Source organism: Hyla sarda, chromosome 1, assembly GCF_029499605.1.
Source record: "Hyla sarda isolate aHylSar1 chromosome 1, aHylSar1.hap1, whole genome shotgun sequence".
Lineage (NCBI taxonomy): Eukaryota > Metazoa > Chordata > Amphibia > Anura > Hylidae > Hyla > Hyla sarda.
The window spans coordinates 417773056-417791179 of record NC_079189.1 but is presented as its reverse complement, the minus strand read 5'-3'; the positions used below and the strand labels follow the sequence as shown (position 1 = coordinate 417791179).

At 44.9% G+C, this 18124-nt stretch overlaps 1 protein-coding gene across 1 annotated transcript in view; it reads left to right on the top strand.

Moving 5' to 3' along the window:
- Window positions 1-18124, top strand: part of GLTP (glycolipid transfer protein) — a 102025-nt gene that overhangs the window by 12835 nt on the left and 71066 nt on the right. The window lies entirely within an intron of this gene.

Below are 18124 nucleotides of genomic sequence, written 5' to 3'. Positions count from 1 at the left end.
GCCACAATGGCATCCTCTACCAGATAAACGGTGTGGATGTGTAACAATTAGAATACAATACAGGAATTTAGGTGCACTACTGTGGTAGATGTATACAATGACATTGGCTATCCCTCAACACTGATGTTAAAATTGACATTTGCCAGTATATCCTTAGATGAATGACATACCAGAGCCCGCACACCAACACCAAGGTTTCTCAAGTGGCACGGGACCTAACACTAACGTACCTGTGCGTGATAAGCAAAAACCAGGGGCCAGTGGGCAATTACAGCAGCATTAGGCCGACTCGCAGCCTCCTCCCAGTTACCTCCAGTGTGACTGAGCACACATACAATGGGAGGAGGGAGAGACAGGCTACAAGCCCCACCTAAGTTGGCTGATATGTGTGCCGGACTCACAGGTGAACCTTAATGCTGCCTTAATAGTGATCAAGGCGCATTAAATGTGGAGTTTATACACCTCCAAGTTTAAAGTGGTACTCCGCCCCTAGACATTTTATCCCCTATCCAAAGGATAGGGGATAAGATGTCAGATCGTCGCGGTCCCACTGCTGGGGATCCCCGGGATCCCCGCTGAGGCACCGCGCTATCATTACAGCACAGAGCGAGTTCGCTCTGCACGTAATGACGGGCAATACAGGGGCCGAAGCATAGTTACGTCATGGCTCCGCCCCTCGTGATGTCACGGCCCACCCCCTTCAATACAAGTCTATGGGAGGGGCGTGGCGGTTGCCACGCCCCCTGTCATAGACTTGCATTAAGGGGACAGGCCGTGATGTCACGATGGGCGGAGCCATGACGTCACGCTGCTCCGTCCCCTGTATCGCCCGTCATTACGCACAGAACGATCCCGGGGCTCCCCAGCAGCGGGACCACGGCGATCTGACATCTTATCCCCTATCCTTTGCATAGGGGATAAGATGTCTAGGGGCGGAGTACCCCTTTAAGATTTAAACAACAACAAAGACGTGGTCTCAAATGGCAGGAGGTGCTCAACCCCAAATGCAGTTATGCATATATACTGGCTATCTCTCAACATCAGTGTTGAGGGATAGCCAATGTCATTGTATACAGCTACCACAGTAGTGCACCTAAATTCCTGTATTGTATTCTAATTGTTACACATCCACACTGTTTATCGAGTGGAGGATGCCATTGTGGCACTTGTAGTCTGTTGCAGGTATCCTCCATTGTATACATTTTTATGCTGGGGATCGCCCTTAGCAATGGACTACAAAAGCAGGATCTGCTCCCCCAGTATATATGCACAACTGCATTTGGGGTTGAGCACCTCCTGCCATTTGAGACCACGTCTTTGTTGTTGTTTAAATCTTAAACTTGGAGGTGTATAAACTCCACATTTAATGCGCCTTGATCACTATTAAGGCAGCATTAAGGTTCACCTGTGAGTCCGGCACACATATCAGCCAACTTAGGTGGGGCTTGTAGCCTGTCTCTCCCTCCTCCCATTGTATGTGTGCTCAGTCACACTGGAGGTAACTGGGAGCAGGCTGCAAGTCGGCCTAATGCTGCTGTAATTGCCCACTGGCCCCTGGTTTTTGCTTATCATGCACAGGTAGGTTAGTGTTAGGTCCCGTGCCACCTGAGAAACCTTGGCATTGATGTGCGGGCTCTGGTATGTCCTTCATCTAAGGATATACTGGCGAATGTTTCAATTTTAACATCAGTGTTGAGGGATAACCAATGTCATTGTATACATCTACCACAATAGTGCACCTAAATTCCTGTATTGTATTTTTTCCAGCTTGCAATGCAGCTGAGACCTGACTCACCAGTCAGCTGATGACAGGGAGCCCCTCTGCTTCAATGGGTGGAGGGATCGCTTGGTGGGAGAGAGATCAACTGCAACTAATGCCACAGCTGTAGGCACCCTGATTGAAAACCACAGGTCTTTTGAATGGATGCAGCTCATTTATGTTTCAATGGGTGGGGTGGCTGATGTGTGGGAGGGAGGAAAATGGAATTGTGGGATTTGTAGTAAAAAAAAAGAAAAGTCAAACAGAAAATACCAGTTCACAAAATCACTTTATGGTGGAGAACCCCTTTAAAAGTCTCTATCAAATCCCCTCTGTTTCTTTCTTTCTTCCAAGCTATACATATTAAGGTCCTTTAATCTTTCCAGGTAAGTTTTATCCTGCAATCCATGTACTAGTTTAGTAGCTCTTCTCTGAACTCTCTCTAGAGTATCTATATCCTTCTGGAGATACGGCAGGGATGTGGAATTCCTATCGCCCGACGCCCGGGACAAGCAGTTTCAGGCGCCGGGCAGGTGAATTTTTCCGGCTCTTAGCCCGACTTCGGGTAAGCAGGGCTGGACCTGACAAGCGCTGCGGTGCTCTGCAGTCTGTAGGGAGCAGGCTCTGGACTTGTGCCCGCTCCATACTCTGCAGCCCCCGGCTGTGGAAACTGGCATCCTCTGAAGGCAGAGCAGGGGGAGATGAGAGGCTGTGCACGTCCTCACTCCCCCTGCTCTGCCATCTTTCTGCAATGCAAGGGGGAGATGAGGGGGTGTGGCTTCTTGCTCCCCGTGCAGACCTGTGTCCTCTGCCTTTGCTCCCCCCAGCTCTAGCTTCAGAAACGTTCGGAGAGCTGAGGGGAGGATCGGTCACACGTCTGCACGGGGCGCAAGTTTCACACCGCTGCTAATAGGCAGCATGCGGCACACAGCAGTAAGTATGGAGCGGGCTCCGGACTCCTGCCCGCTCCATACTCTGCAGCCCCCAGCTGTTTTCTGTAAACGGGGACGCCGCTAATAGCCAGCGATCGCCACGGCTGGCTATTAACCCTTTAGATTGTCGCTGTCAAAGCTGACAGCGGCGTCTAAAGGGACAAGTGTATGCTCCCTGGTGGGCTAGTGGGGGGGGATCGCCCCCCCACAGTGCGATCTCGAGGGGGCGATCCACTATGGAGGTAGTCGAAGGGCTTACCTCTGCTTCCTGCTGTCCCGTGGCTCTGTCATTGATAGATCCTGGCTTGACTAGGCTCTATCAATGGATCACAGAGCACACAGATTAATTGAGTTCAATAGAACTCTATTCATCTGTATGAGGAATCTAATGATTCCTTCTATAAGTCTAATAAAGTGTATAAAAAAAAAAAAGTTTTAATAAAAGTAAAAAAAAACACATTAACCCATTTCATGTTAAAAGTTCAAATGACCCCCTTTTGCTATATAAAAATGCAAACATAATAAAAATAAGCATATTTGGTATTGCTTCGTGCGTAATTGTACGACCTATTAAAATATAACATTATGTATCCCGTACGATAAATGTAAAAAAAATAAATAAAAAACACAATTGCAATTTTTATAATATCTCCAGAAAAAAAGTAAAAAAGCGATTAAAAAGTCAGATCAATACCAAAATGGTACCGATACAAAAAACAGATTATGGTGCACATTTCGAATGATACAAATAATAAATCCCTATACATCAAATCAAAACATATTACAGTAATAGGTTAATATCAATCTCAATATAGGAGTTGGTATATAGGTTATCATGCACAGTACAGGTACTGAGAGTACTGTATATGTTACTTAGGTACAACATGAGGGTATCCAGATCTAACGTAGTGCTACCCCCTCCCATCATTCAATGGCTAATAATTCTGTACATCTCTAATAAAAACGAATATAAATCGCAATGCATTGTTGGCTGTGTAATTTCCTTTTGTATTAGGAGCTATAATTGATTTTATTAATACTATGTGACTCATTCGCATGGAAGATGTAAAAGGAAGGCAGAAAAAGTAAACCCCTCATTTAATCCCTTGGGACACAAACTCTGTAATTGATAAATCCACCTGGTCTCAGTGTGAAGAAACTGTTTATCCAAGTCTCCCTTCCTGGGGCCCAGAATTTCAGCTGAGTGAGGTCACCATTGTGGACATCCCACATATGTCTATCCAAAGCGGTATCCCCTCTAGTATTGATGGTACTCAAATGTTTCGAGATCCTTCTGCGAATCTGTTGAATGGTTTTTCCAATGTAGCTTTTAGGACATCCACATTGGGCTATGTATACAACACCAGCTGTCTGGCAATTAATTAAATCTTGGATGTCATAATTACTTTTATCAACCGGATTTGCGAAAGATTTGGTCCGTGGCATATATCTTCAGAAAGTTCATCTTCCACATGGAAAGGAGTCCATAACAGGCGATTTCAACCTGTAAGATTGCACATTTTCCACATTATGGCTTTTAACAAGATGTTCTTTCAAATTTTTTCCTCTTCTCTATGTAGCCGAGGGACTTTAGTAATGACATCTCTGATTTCAGGATCGGCTGGTAGAATAGGCCAATACTTGTTGATCACTTGCTGATTATTTTGATCAATTGCCTATTCACCTAATAGTTTTGGGTGTTGTTGAACAGGTCTTCTTAGTTAGTAAATCAGATCTCTTAGTCACCCTGGCATAAGCCCTGTGAAATACCTTTTTGGGGTATCCACATGCGGTAAACCTATGAGATAGTGTATCACTTCTCTTTTTTTTTCTCTTTTCAAAAAGAGAGTGAAACACAGATGTCATTACTGAACGTCCCTCGGTGACATATAGAAGAGGCAAGAAGATCTTGTTAAAAGCCATTATGTGGAAAATGTGCTAACTAATTGGTTAAAATCTCCTGTTGTGGATCCTCATGTAGTACCTAATTGACATATACAGTACTCTCAGTATCTGTACTGTGCATAATAACCTGTATACCAACTCCTATATTGAGATTGATATTAACCTATTACTGTAATATGTTTTGATTTGATGTATAGGGATTTACATGATACTCCTATTGATTATATTATTTGTATCATTCGGAATGTGGTTACTCATATCATAGATTGTACTTCTCACATCTTTAACCCCTTGGGGACGGAGCATTTTACAGTTTTTGCACTTTCGTTTTTTCCTCCTTACACTTTAAAAATCCTAACCCTTTCAATTTTGCAGCTAAAAATCCATATGATGGCTTATTTTTTGCGCCACCAATTCTACTTTTGTAATGACATCAGTCATTTTACCCAAAAATCTACGGTGAAACGGAAATAAATCATTGTGCGACAAAATTGAAGAAAAAAATGCAATTTTGTAGCTTTTGGGGGCTTCCGTTTCTACGCAGTAAATTTTTTCAGTAAAAATTACACCTTATCTTTATTCTGTAGGTCCATTCTATTAAAATGACGCCCTACTTATATAGGTTTGATTTTGTCGTACTTCAGGAAAACATCATAAACTACATGTAGAAAAATGTAAACGTTTAAAATTGTCATCTTCTGACCCCTATAACTTTTATTTTTCTGCGTACGGGGCGGTATGAGGGCTCATTTTTTGCGCCGTGATCTGAAGTTTTTAGCGGTACCATTTTTGTATTGATCGGACTTTTTGATCACTTTTTATTCATTTTTTCATGATATAAAAAGTGACCAGAAATGCGCTATTTTGTACTTTGGACTTTTTTGCGCGTACGGCATTGACCATTGAATATATTTTTATAATTCAGACATTTCCGCACCCGGCGATACCACATGTTTATTTTTATTTACACAGTTTTTTTTTAATTGGGGAAAAGGGGGGTAATTCAAACTTTCATTAGGGAAGGGGTTAAATGATCTTTATTCACTTTTTTTTGCAGTGTTATAGCTCAACACTGCACACACTGATCTTTTAAATTGATCAATGGTTTCTTATAGGAAACCATTGATCAATGATTCTGCCGCTTGACTGCTCATGCCTGGATCTCAGGCACTGAGCAGTCATTCGGCGATCGGACAGCATGGAGGAAGGTAAGGACCCTCCTGCTGTCTTTACAGCTGTCCGGGATGCCGCGATTTGGCAATCCCGAACAGCCCCCTGAGCTAACCAGCAGTGCTTTACTTTCACTTTAGACACGGCGTTCAATTTTAAACGCCACGTCTAAAGGGTTAATAGCATGCGGCACCGCGATCAATGGCTGGCCGTTGTTAGAAGCGGGGCCCTACCCACTATGATGCGGGGCCACGGCGTGGCAACACGTTATAGACAGGGAGCGAGCTGAGGGCGTAAGTAATTTGTCACAGTTTTCATCTGTATGAAACTAATTACATTTTTTGCTACTCACTGGAACGCGCATTCTTACGTAAATTGCGCATACGTGCGCATTCTTACGTATATTGCGCTCCTCCCCGGAGCGCTCGCAGCGTTTACCTGCTCGCAGCGCCCCGGTCAGGCCCGCTGACCGGGAGCGCTGCGATAGTCTCTCTAGCAGGGACGCGCCCGCTCGCGGTTCGCATCCCAGCCTGCTTGCCAGTCCTGTCCTCCGTCCGTCCAGTCCCGGCGCGCGCGTGGCCCCGCTCCCTAGGGCGCGTGCGCCGGCTCTCTGCGATTTAAAGGGCCAGTGTGTCGCTGATTGGCGCCTGGTCCAAATGAGTGTTTTCACCTGTGCACTGGTCTATATTACCTCACTTCTCCTTCCCTGTATTGCCGGATCTTGTTGCCATTGTGCCAGTGAAAGCGTTCCTTGTATGTCCCAAGCCAATGTTCCAGACCTCCTGCCGTTGCCCCTGACTACGATCCTTGCTGCCTGCCCTGACCTTCTGCTACGTCCGACCTTGCTCTTGCCTAATCCCTTGTACCGCGCCTATCTCAGCAGTCAGTCGGGGCTGAGTCGCTATCGGGTGGAACGACCTGGGGGTTACCTGCCGCAGCAAGTCCATCCCGCTTTGCGGCGGGCTCTGGTGAATACCAGTAACCCCTTAGACTCCGTTCCCCTGGTACGGCCCACGTCATCACCCCACTGACACAGAGGATCCACCACCAGTATCCTCTCAGTACCCGGATCCTGACATGTGTGCATCCTCTCCATGCGCCTGACATGTATTATCTTAGTTTTGGAAACTAAAAGCACATGCAGCCTAGTATGCACAGCCAGGACTATGAATGTAATCAGAAACCTTCTGTTTTGGAATACCAATAAGAGGGCAGTACGTATCTACTCCTTGGTTCTTTGTGACCTTGTATCGGAATAGTGGATGAACTTGTCAATCAATGTATATAATCAATAATGGGATTGGTTTTGATTTTAGGTACACCCAGTAATCTCTCTTCATTGGTTAAGTAACTTAAATGCAAGACAGTGGACTGACTAGGGGTGGTGGTTACGCTAGACAGTGGACTGACCAGGGGTGGTGTTTCCCTAGACAGTGGACTGAGCAACTGAAGGATTTCAATGAGACTGCAAATCAACCATTTGCTATGGGGGTTGCGGACTGCACCCAGGTGACACCCCCAACCAGGGGTGTTTCTAACATCGGGCCTTGGATCTCCAGGCGACTGCCTCCTCAACCGCCTTTTGACTCAAATGCAGTGACGTATAATGGTGGAGCTTGGGACATGATCTCTGCACTGACCGGTGTAATGATAATATGTCATCACACCTGCCTTAGGGTTTCTGTCTCTGTGGCTCACAGGCTGCAGGCCAGAATCGAGAGATGTGGGTTTCATTCATTGTGGAAACCAGGGCATTATTGTAGCATTATTAGTAGTCACAGGCATTATTACCAGGATGACCATTGAATGTTTAGACCATAACTTTATGGAAATCTGGTAATTGATTCTGAAGCCCAAAAATGTCATCCGGAAATAGGAAAAAGCGAAGATTAAAGAAAAATAAGTAGATAAATAATGCAGAAAAAGCAAGTCCTTACATATAAAAGTAATAAAGAACTGGTGGGAGCTGTAAATCACTGTCTATGTAGAGGACAGGAGCTTCTTCAGGGTCCTGTACAGTACACACAGTGTCCCAAAAAAGTTAAATGGAGCTGCTCTCGCCTAGAATCCAAATGAGCAGCTAACCATGGCATAGGTTAAGAATGGTACAGAACATGTAATACCTCCCTGTACTGTAGGGAGGCGCTACTAGACAGCCAGTCAGTGCATGCACTTCACTAATACTGGTGTTTTACCACTGAAATGCCCATTCTGATTGGTCAGTTCTTCCAGCTATTGACACTTTTCACAGATCTGGACTGTCCATAGCATTGTATGTTGAGTGGTCCATAAAACACCATTGTATGTTGAAAATATTGTATGTTGAGGCCCTTGTAAGTTGAGGGACTGCTGTACTATATGGGGCACAGGGAGCATCATAATATATGGGGGCACTATTAATATATATGGGTGGGGCATTATTACTATAAAGGCACTGTTACTATATGGGGGCACAGTAGGGCCATAACACAGGGCTCAGGGCCTTATTGAGTGGGGTTTACCTTTGGGGCATTATTTGTTAATGGGATCACAGCTGGGGCATTAGTAGTGAGTGAGGAGCATAGTGGGGGTATTATTATTGAGGACATTATTACCACCCACGGCTCCAAGTTTAATGTGGTTATTCAGTGTAATATGGGGAAAAAATATGGGGTCGGGGGGGTGTGACACCTTTTTTGTACCACACCAATATGCCTAGAAAGATTGACTCTGAGACCATTTTCTACATCAATAGGTGACGCCAACCAAGGGCATCAATTACACTAGACTGCTCACTGGCCAGGAAAAGTATTTACACTTGACTGCAGACTCATCTGGGGCACCAATTACACTAGACTGCTACATTCACTTTTCATATGGAAACTTCAATATTAAAATAGTCAATAAGGGGTTAGGAAATCTAGATATCCAACCAGCAACTTCTGTTATACAGTGAAGTACCTTTTACTTTTCACTGTCACATCAAACAACTTCCCTCCACTTGAAAAACAATAATGTGATTTTCTAACATATTTAGAAATCACTTATATTTATTAAAAATGAATCCTTGCCCCAGAAAAAAAGCTCTAGAGTCTTGGCCACAAAGTGTCTTTCTTCCCTTTAATCTGTTGTCTGCTGCATTTTGTTAGGGAAAATCTGTCAAGAAAGAATACAGGAAGTAAGGTGGGGCTTAGCAACTGCTATGTGCAGAATATGGGGCGAGAAGAATTTTGTATTATATCTGCAAGCTGTAAGCTTGTCTCTGTTCTCCAGAAGATCTACACTGTCCCTGAAAGGTAAATCAAGGCTTCCCTCTCCTCTCAACAGCAGTTCAGTGCTTATTTTACCCCATTCCTTGCTGTTGCTGTATGTACTGCCTCCAGTTCTCTTTACTTTCCCCATCACTATGTCATGGCATAACAGTAAGGACTAGGGGGGAGATTTATCAAAACCTGTCCAGAGGAAAAGTTGCCCAGTTGTCCATAGCAACCAAGCAATCAGATTGCTTCTTTCATTTTTCAGAGGCCTTTTTAAAAATAAAAGAAGCAATCTGATTGGTTGCTATGGGCAACTCAGTAACTTCTCCTCTGCACAGGTTTTGATAAATATCCCCCTGAGTTCTGTTCTGTAATTGACCAGACAATTAACTGTGTGTACTACTGGCAAACAAATCAGGTTGTCCTGCCCCCAGAAATGGAAAGAAAAATACCTCTGCATCATGGAGGGGACTATCAGGGGCACAATAACAGCACTGAGATCCCAGATTGGTCTGTGTTTGTGGCATAGTGCTGGAGGCTGGAAGCCTTTTTGATAGTGCTTACCGCCAATCAAAAAGGTCGCCCGGCTCCCACGCTATGTTAGAGGCATATAAAAAACCTGCCCCCTGTTGCTTACCCTTTTCTATATGCCAGCTCAGGTTCTCTGTTGGAAGGGCTGCCTTTTAAAAACTACAGATTTTTGCCGATTAATGTATTTACAAATATGCTTAATTTCCCATAATAGGTCAGTTTATACATATTGGTAATACCCCTTTAACCTTTTTACTGCCCTACAAATATTAATAATTCACTCAAAATTATGCCTTTACTGTCTTTTGAAATATAGATTTTGCTAATGCCTTAGAACAGATGAAAAAATATGCCCAAAATTCGTCCGACAAAACGTGTAAAAGGCTCAAAAAGGATCCAAGTGCAAAAAAAAATGCTGAAAGTGGTGCAGTTGCCCATAGCAACTGCATCATAGTTGCTTTGGGCATCTGCACCACTCTTCCTCTACACAGGTTTTGATAAATGTCCCCCATGATGCTTATCCCCTAGGGTACACGTTCTTGAGAACCTGGGCCTTGGACCACAAGGGAATTTATAATGAGTCCCTTGACAGTTTAAAATAACCAAAGACTTGACCATCAGCTCCTTCACTACCCTAGAACATCAAATACTTAAAGAAGAAGTCCCATGCCTAGAAGTACAGAAAAAGGTATCCCCTACCCACAGCATAGGGGATAAGTTTTAGATTGCGGGGGGTCCGACCACTGCAGCCCCCATGATCTCCTGTACGGAGCCCCAGCTCTCCCCGAGAGCAGCGCGTCACTATTCCCGCCCGAAGTGGGGGCCGTCACGTCCCCTCCACATATCTCTATGGGAGAGCCGTTCGGCTATCTTTGGCTCTCCTATAGAGATATATGGAGGGGGCAGCCCCCACTTTGAGCGGGAATAGTGACGCGCTGCTCTCGGGGAGAGGTGGGGGCTCCGTACAGGAGATCACGGGGGTTCCAACCACTGTGGCCCCTCCTGCAGATAGGGGATATGTTTTTCTGTACTTCTAGGCGTGGGACTTCTCCTTTTAACCATTAACCCTTTTATTGCCCTAAGAAACCAAGAGTTTAACCAGTAAACCTGTTCATTTCCTAGAGTGCAAGGGATATTGTAACCGTTTCTCTACTAAGGCCATTTAATCATTAACTCCTTCACCACCCTTGTCCTCTAAGGATGTTAAAAGTAAAAGATCATGAAATATCCCTTCGCTGCCCTAGACTTATAGGGATGTATCAATTAACCCTCTTCATCACTATGTATAGCCAGAAATGTCACCATTATTCACTTTTCATTCCCAACTATCAGGTAGTGATATAGTTTTCATCGTTATGAGAATCTTTTAGAGATACTGTGGAAAAATGCCTGTTGGGAGACCCTACAGGTATCTCTACAGAAGAGCCGTTTGGCAATCTTCGGCTCTCCCATAGAAATATATGGAAGGGGTGTGGCGGCCCCCGCTTCGGGCGGGGGGGCGTGGCACGCTGCTCTGGGGAAGAGCCTGGGCCCTGCAAGAAGATCGTGGGGGGCCCCAAAAGTTGGACACCCTGCGGTCTAAAACTTATCCCCTATCCTGTGGATAGGGGATACGTTTTTCTGTACTACCAGGTATGAGACTCCTCCTCCTTTTAAGAAGAAGAAACACATTGGCTCTTATTTACTAAGAGTGGAGTGTAGTTTTCTTTGTGGGTTTTGTTTTCCGACAGGTATTTTTCCACATGTTTCTCTACGTTTTACTCTTTTTCCCTACGTTTTGCTTTTTTTTTTTTTTTACACATGCTCTGAGCTGTGGGGGTTAAATGAAGTAAAATGAAGAGTTGGTCAGGTCTTTTTAATTCTGGCGCAGACACAATTTGTGGCACAATACGACACATTTTGGCGCGAAACCCGATAAAACAGTATAGTAAAGCAAAGCCAATATGTGGGGATGATGGTCTAATGGTATTTTGTGGAAATGGCTGGGCAGAGTGTGAAACAGCTGTGATCTGTAGTTTTTATCGGTACCATTTTTGTTTAGATGGGACTTTTTAATCCCTAAGCATTAATTACAGCATTCTACGGGTAATGGTGGACATCTACATGATTGCAGATGTCAGCCCCCAGCTCCTTTATAGTAGCAGTCACACACATTCCATGAAGCAAGTGCAGTTCCTGCATTTGCTTTATAGTTATTAAACACTTAACACTTTTTTTTTCTTAAAGGGGTATTCCAGGCAAAAACGTTTTTATATATATATCAACTGGCTCCAGAAAGTTAAGCAGATTTGTAAATTACTTCTATTAAAAAATCTTAATCCTTTCAGTACTTATGAGCTTCTGAAGTTAAGGTTGTTCTTTTCTGTTTAAGTCCTCTCTGATGACACGTGTCTTGGGAAACGCCCAGTTTAGAAGAGGTTTGCTATGGGGATTTGCTTCTAAACTGGGCGGTTCCCGAGACAGGTGTCATCAGAGAGGACTTAAACAGAAAAGAACAACCTTAACTTCAGAAGCTCATAAGTACTGAAAGGATTAAGATTTTTTAATAGAAGTAATTTACAAATCTGTTTAACTTTCTGGAGCCAGTTGATATATAAAAAAAATAAAAATAAGTTTTTTTCCTGTATAACCCCTTTAACCCCTTAAGGACTGAGCCCTTTTTCACCTTAAGGACTCAGCCATTTTTTGCAATTCTGACCACTGTCACTTTAAACATTAATAACTCTGGAATGCTTTTAGTTATCCTTCTGATTCCGAGATTGTTTTTTCGTGACATATTCTACTTTAACGTAGTGGTAAAATTTTGTGGTAACTTGCATCCTTTCTTGGTGAAAAATCCCAAAATTTGATGAAAAATTAGAAAATTTTGCATTTTTCTAACTTTGAAGCTCTCTGTTTGTAAGGAAAATGGATATTCAAAATAATTTTTTTTTTTTATTCACATATACAATATGTCTACATTATGTTTGCATCATAAAATTGACAAGTTTTTACTTTTGGAAGACACCAGAGGGCTTCAAAGTTCAGCAGCAATTTTCCAATTTTTCACAAAATTTTGAAACTCGCTTTTTTTCAGGGACCAGTTCAGGTTTGAAGTGGATTTGAAGGGTCTTCATATTAGAAATATCCCATAAAAGACCCCATTATAAAAACTGCACCCCCCAAAGTATTCAAAATGCCATTCAGTAAGTGTTTTAACCCTTTAGGTGTTTCACATGAATAGCAGCAAAGTGAAGGAGAAAATTCACATTCTTCATTTTTTACACTTACATGTTCTTGTAGACCCAATTTTTGAATTTTTGCAAGGGGTAAAAAGGAGAAAATGTATACTTATATTTGTAGCCCAATTTCTCTCGAGTAAGCACATACCTCATATGTCTATGTTAATTGTTCGGCGGGCGCAGTAGAGGGCTCAGAAGGGAAGGAGCGACAAATGGTTTTTGGGGGGCATGTCACATTTAGGAAGCCCCTATGGTGCCAGAACAGCAAAAAAAAACACATGGCATACCATTTTGGAAACTAGACCCCTCGGGGAACATAACAAGGGGTAAAGTAAACCTTAATACCCCACAGGTGATTCACGACTTTTGCATACGTAAAAAAAAAAAAAAAAAATTCCCTAAAATGCTTGGTTTCCCAAAAGTTTTACATTTTTAAAAAGGGTAATAGCAGAAAATACCCCCCAAAATTTGAAGCCATTTTGGAAACTAGACCCCTTGGGGAACGTAAAAAGGGGTAAAGTGAACCTTAATACCCCAAAGGGGTTTCACAACTTTTGCATATGTAAAAAAAAAAAAAATATTTACCTAAAATGCTTGGTTTCCCAAAAAATTTACATTTTTACAAAGGGTTAAAGCAGAAAATACCCCCCAAAATTTGAAGCCCAATTTCTCCCGATTCAGAAAACACCCCATATGGGGGTGAAAAGTGCTCTGCTGGCGCACTACAGGTCTCAGAAGAGAAGGAGTCACATTTGGCTTTTTTGAAGGAAATTTTGCTCTGGGGGCAATGCGCATTTAGGAAGCCCCTATGGTGCCAGGACAGCAAAAAACCCCACATGGCATACCATTTTGGAAACTAGACCCCTTGGGGAACGTAACAAGGGGTATAGTGAACCTTAATACCCCACAGGTGTTTCACGACTTTTGCATATGTAAAAAAAATAATTTTTTTTTACCTAAAATGCCTCTTTTCCCAAAAATTTTACATTTTTAAAAAGGGTAAAAGCAGAAAATACCCCCCAAAATTTGTAACACAATTTCTCCCGAGTACGGCGATACCCCATATGTGACCCTTAACTGTTGCCTTGAAATACGACAGGGTTCCAAAGTGAGAGCGCCATGCGCATTTGAGGCCTAAATTAGGGACTTGCATAGGGGTGGATATAGGGGTATTCTACGCCAGTGATTCCCAAACAGGGTGCCTCCAGCTGTTAAACTCCCAGCATGCCTGGACAGTCAGTGGCTATCTGGCAATACTGGGAGTAGTTGTTTTGCAACAGCTGGAGGCTCCGTTTTGGAAACAGTGGCGTACCAGACGTTTTTCATTTTTATTGGGGAGGGGGTCTGTGTAGGGGTATGTGTATATGTAGTGATTTTTACTTTTTATTTTATTGTGTGTTAGTGTAGTGTAGTGTTTTTAGGGTACAGTCGCACGGGCGGGGGTTCACAGTAGTTTCTCGCTGGCAGTTTGAGCTGCGACAGAAAATTTGCCGCAGCTCAAACTTGCAGCCGGATACTTGCTGTAATCCTCAGCCCATGTGAGTGTACCCTGTACGTTCACATTGGGGGGGGAGAAACATCCAGCTGTTGCAAAACTACAACTCCCAGCATGTACGGTCTATCAGTGCATGCTGGGAGTTGTAGTTTTGCAACAGCTGGAGGCACACTGGTTGTGAAACACAGAGTTTGGTAACAAACTCAGTGTTTTGCAACCAGTGTGCCTTCAGCTGTTGCAAAAGCTACAACCCCCAGCATGTACGGACAGCGGAAGGGCATGCTGGGTCTTGTAGTTATGCAACAGCTGGAGGCATACTACTTTGGCTGGGGATGCTGGGGACTGTAGTTATGCAACAGCTGGAGACACACTGGTTTGCTACATAACTCAGTGTGCCTTCAGCTGTTGCAAAACTACAACTCCCAGCAGTCACCGACAACGGGCATGCCAACGGGCATGCTGGGAGTTGTAGTTATGCAACCAGCAGATGCACTACTACTCCCAGCATGTACTTTAGCTGTTGGTGCAAGCTGGGAGTTGTAGTTACACAACAGCTGAAGGTACACTTTTCCATAGAAAAAATGTGCCTCCAGCTGTTGCAAAACTACAAGTCCCAGCATGCCCATAAGGGCATGCTGGGAGTTGTGGTGGTCTGCCTCCTGCTGTTGTATAACTACAGCTCCCAGCATGCCCTTTTAGCATGCTGGGAGCTGTTGCTAAGCAACAGCAGGAGGCTGTCACTCGCCTCCAACGATCCAGCCGCATGAGGTCAGTCCCTCGTCGTCGCCGCCGCGGCCGTCGCTCCTGGGGCCCCGATCCCAACATTGACGCCGGGGATCGGGGTACCCAGCACCTGGGGTGCACGTCCCGCACCCGCTCACGTCCTCCGGAAGAGGGGCGGAGCAGGTTGCGGGAGTGACACCCGCAGCAGGCGCCCTGATTGGTCGGCCGGTAATCCGGCCGACGAATCAGGGCGATCGTGAGGTGGCACCAGTGCCACCTCACCCCTGCAGGCTCTGGCTGTTCGGGGCCGTCGGAGACGGCCCCGAACAGCCTGTAATTCCGGGTCACTGGAGACCCGATTGACCCGGAATCTGCCGCAGATCGCTGGACTGAATTGTCCAGCGATCTGCGGCCATCGCCGACATGGGGGGGCATAATGACCCCCCCTGGGCGATATGCCCCGATGCCTGCTGAACGATTTCAGCAGGCATCGGGCACCGGCTCCCCTCCAGCTAGCGGCGGGGGGCCGGGATTTGACAGGACGTACTCAAACGTCCTGAGTCCTTAAGGACTCGGAAAAGGGGCCGTTTGAGTACGTCCTGCGTCCTTAAGGGGTTAACTAAAATACTGCTGTCTGTACGCAGCCGGACGGCTCGCTGTGACTGCTGTCCCTGAGTGGGTATGCATACGGGGGTAGGGAAAGACGTGGAGGCCAGCAACACCTCCTGGAAGGTATACTGAAGCAGGATGGACATGAGTCGCTGCTGCCTCCAACCTCTCTACATTGCTGGCACCTGTTATGGTGACTACAATCAGGGCAAAGACTACAAGCAGGTCAGGGGGCCAGGGAAGGTGAGGGTACTGGTAGGTGAGAAGATCGGGGATGTGGAGACTGGGCTGGGGACGCATGGCCATAGAGGCTTGATAATAACTGCTATACCTGGGGCCATACATGGATGTCAGTCATACACAGTCTGGGACTAATGTACAGGATAACTATGTATGATGTGTGTGTATGACTGATATTCAATATATGTGTGTATGTAGGATAGATAGGTATGCACTTATACGTATACACATCTATCATAAATACATGTATCATTCATAGAAACACACATCATTCATACATTTATTATTCATACACCAGTCAAATACACATCAATTATACATGCATATAGTGTACATCAGTTATACATACCTATGCCGTATATCAGTCATACATACATATACTGTACATCAATGCCAGAGGCCATTGGGTATGTGGTGGCCTAGGGAAGTACAAAACTCAAATACACCACTGATCACCACCCCCTGCATAATACAGACCCCAGTATCACCCCTCCTCCAGCATAAGGCTGGGTTCACACCACGTTTTGTTAAATACGGTTCCCGTATACGGCTGGGAGGAGGGGGCGGGGCTTAATCGCGGCGCCCGCACTCAGCCGTATTCGGGAACCGTATTTAATGTATGTCTATGAGCCGACCGGAGTGAACCGCAGCCTCTGGTCGGTTTCGTTTTCGGCTGTATGCGGTTTCCCGACTGTAGGCAAAAACGCGGTCGACCACGTTTTTGCCTGCGGTCGGGAAACCGCATACGTCCAAAAACGAAGCCGATCGGAGGCTGCGGTTCACTCCGGTCGGCTCATTGACATACATTAAATACGGTTCCCGAAAACGGCTGAGTGCGGGCGCCGCGATTAAGCCCCGCCCCCCCCTCCTCCCAGCCGTATACGGGAACCGTATTTAACAAAACGTGGTGTGCACCCAGCCTAAGGCTACGTTTCCACTTGTTTGTTTTCTGGCAGTTTTTGGAATACTGCCAATGCAGTTTTTGAGCCAAAGTCAGAAGTGGATCCATAAGGGAGGAGAAGTGTAAGTCCTTCCTTTATATGTCCTATTCCCATTTCTGGCTTTGGCACAAAAACAGCAGTGGCAGATCTCCAAAAACGTCCAGAAAAAAAAATAAATAAAGTGGAAACTTAGCCTAATACAGACTGGTATAGACCCCAGCATTGGGACCATTATAACCAATAATACCAGTATACCAGTACTGTATCTCCCCATACAGGGACTATATGGTGGTGGATATCTACACAGACTCTGCAGACCATGGAATTGACTACAGTGCAGTTGCATCAGGTGACGTCTTCAGTAACTACAGTCCTTCAGTTTCCTTTTTCTTCTTTATCCCGCTTCATGACAATTCGTCCAGCCACAACTCATTGCCACAGACAAGCTTTTTAGGCTTGCACTTATAGTGCCCCACTTGGTGTCCCATATGGTAGAGTAGGTAGGTAAGTGGGTTAGGGTAAAGTAGTTAGGTCTCCCCCTATTAGGTAGTTTGGTTACTCCATTAGGTAGACAGGTCTCCTGACATAGTTTCCCCCATGAGGTAGTTGCCCACTGTAGATAAGTCCCCCTATAGTAGTTCCTCCCCTTGTAGGCAATTTCCCCCCAGTAGATAGGTTCACCCCTCCTAAAAGAAAACCATACTCACCTTCCCTGTGGCTCAAATTCTGGCACCCATGGTACTGCTACTATTCTCCCTTCAGCCAAAGTCATCAGGAATACTTAGAAAACATATATATATATATATATATCTGTGTGTATGTTCTGTTCAACCTCAGCCACAACAAACACTTTATATAATACACCTCAGTCCCCGCCAAGGTTTCCCTAAAGCGGTGTCTCTAAACCAGGGTGCCTCCAGCTGTTGCAAAACTACAACTCCCAGCATGCCGAGTTGTAGTTTTGCAACAACTGGAGGCACCCTGGTTGGGAAACACTGCCCTAGAGGAAGTAGGCCACTATTGATGGACTATAGCAGTGGTCTCCAAACTGTGAACCTCCAGCTGTTTCAACACTAAAACTTCCAGCATGCCCAGACAGTTGAGAGATGTAGTTTTGCAACAGCTGGAGGTCCACAGTTTGGAGACCCTGGACTATAGGGTACCCATCAATATGTCTGCTGGCCTTCTCACAGCTCACGCCCCCTAGAGACTACTTCTGATATTTCTGTCAGTCCTTGTAACCTCACACTGGTGACAGCAGATAGGTGGAGCCTCTTCCGCCCCCTCACCTGACAGCTTGCAGTGTTTAGAGGAAAGTGCTCATTCCCTATTTATGAGTAAACCTCGCTTCCATCTTAGCTC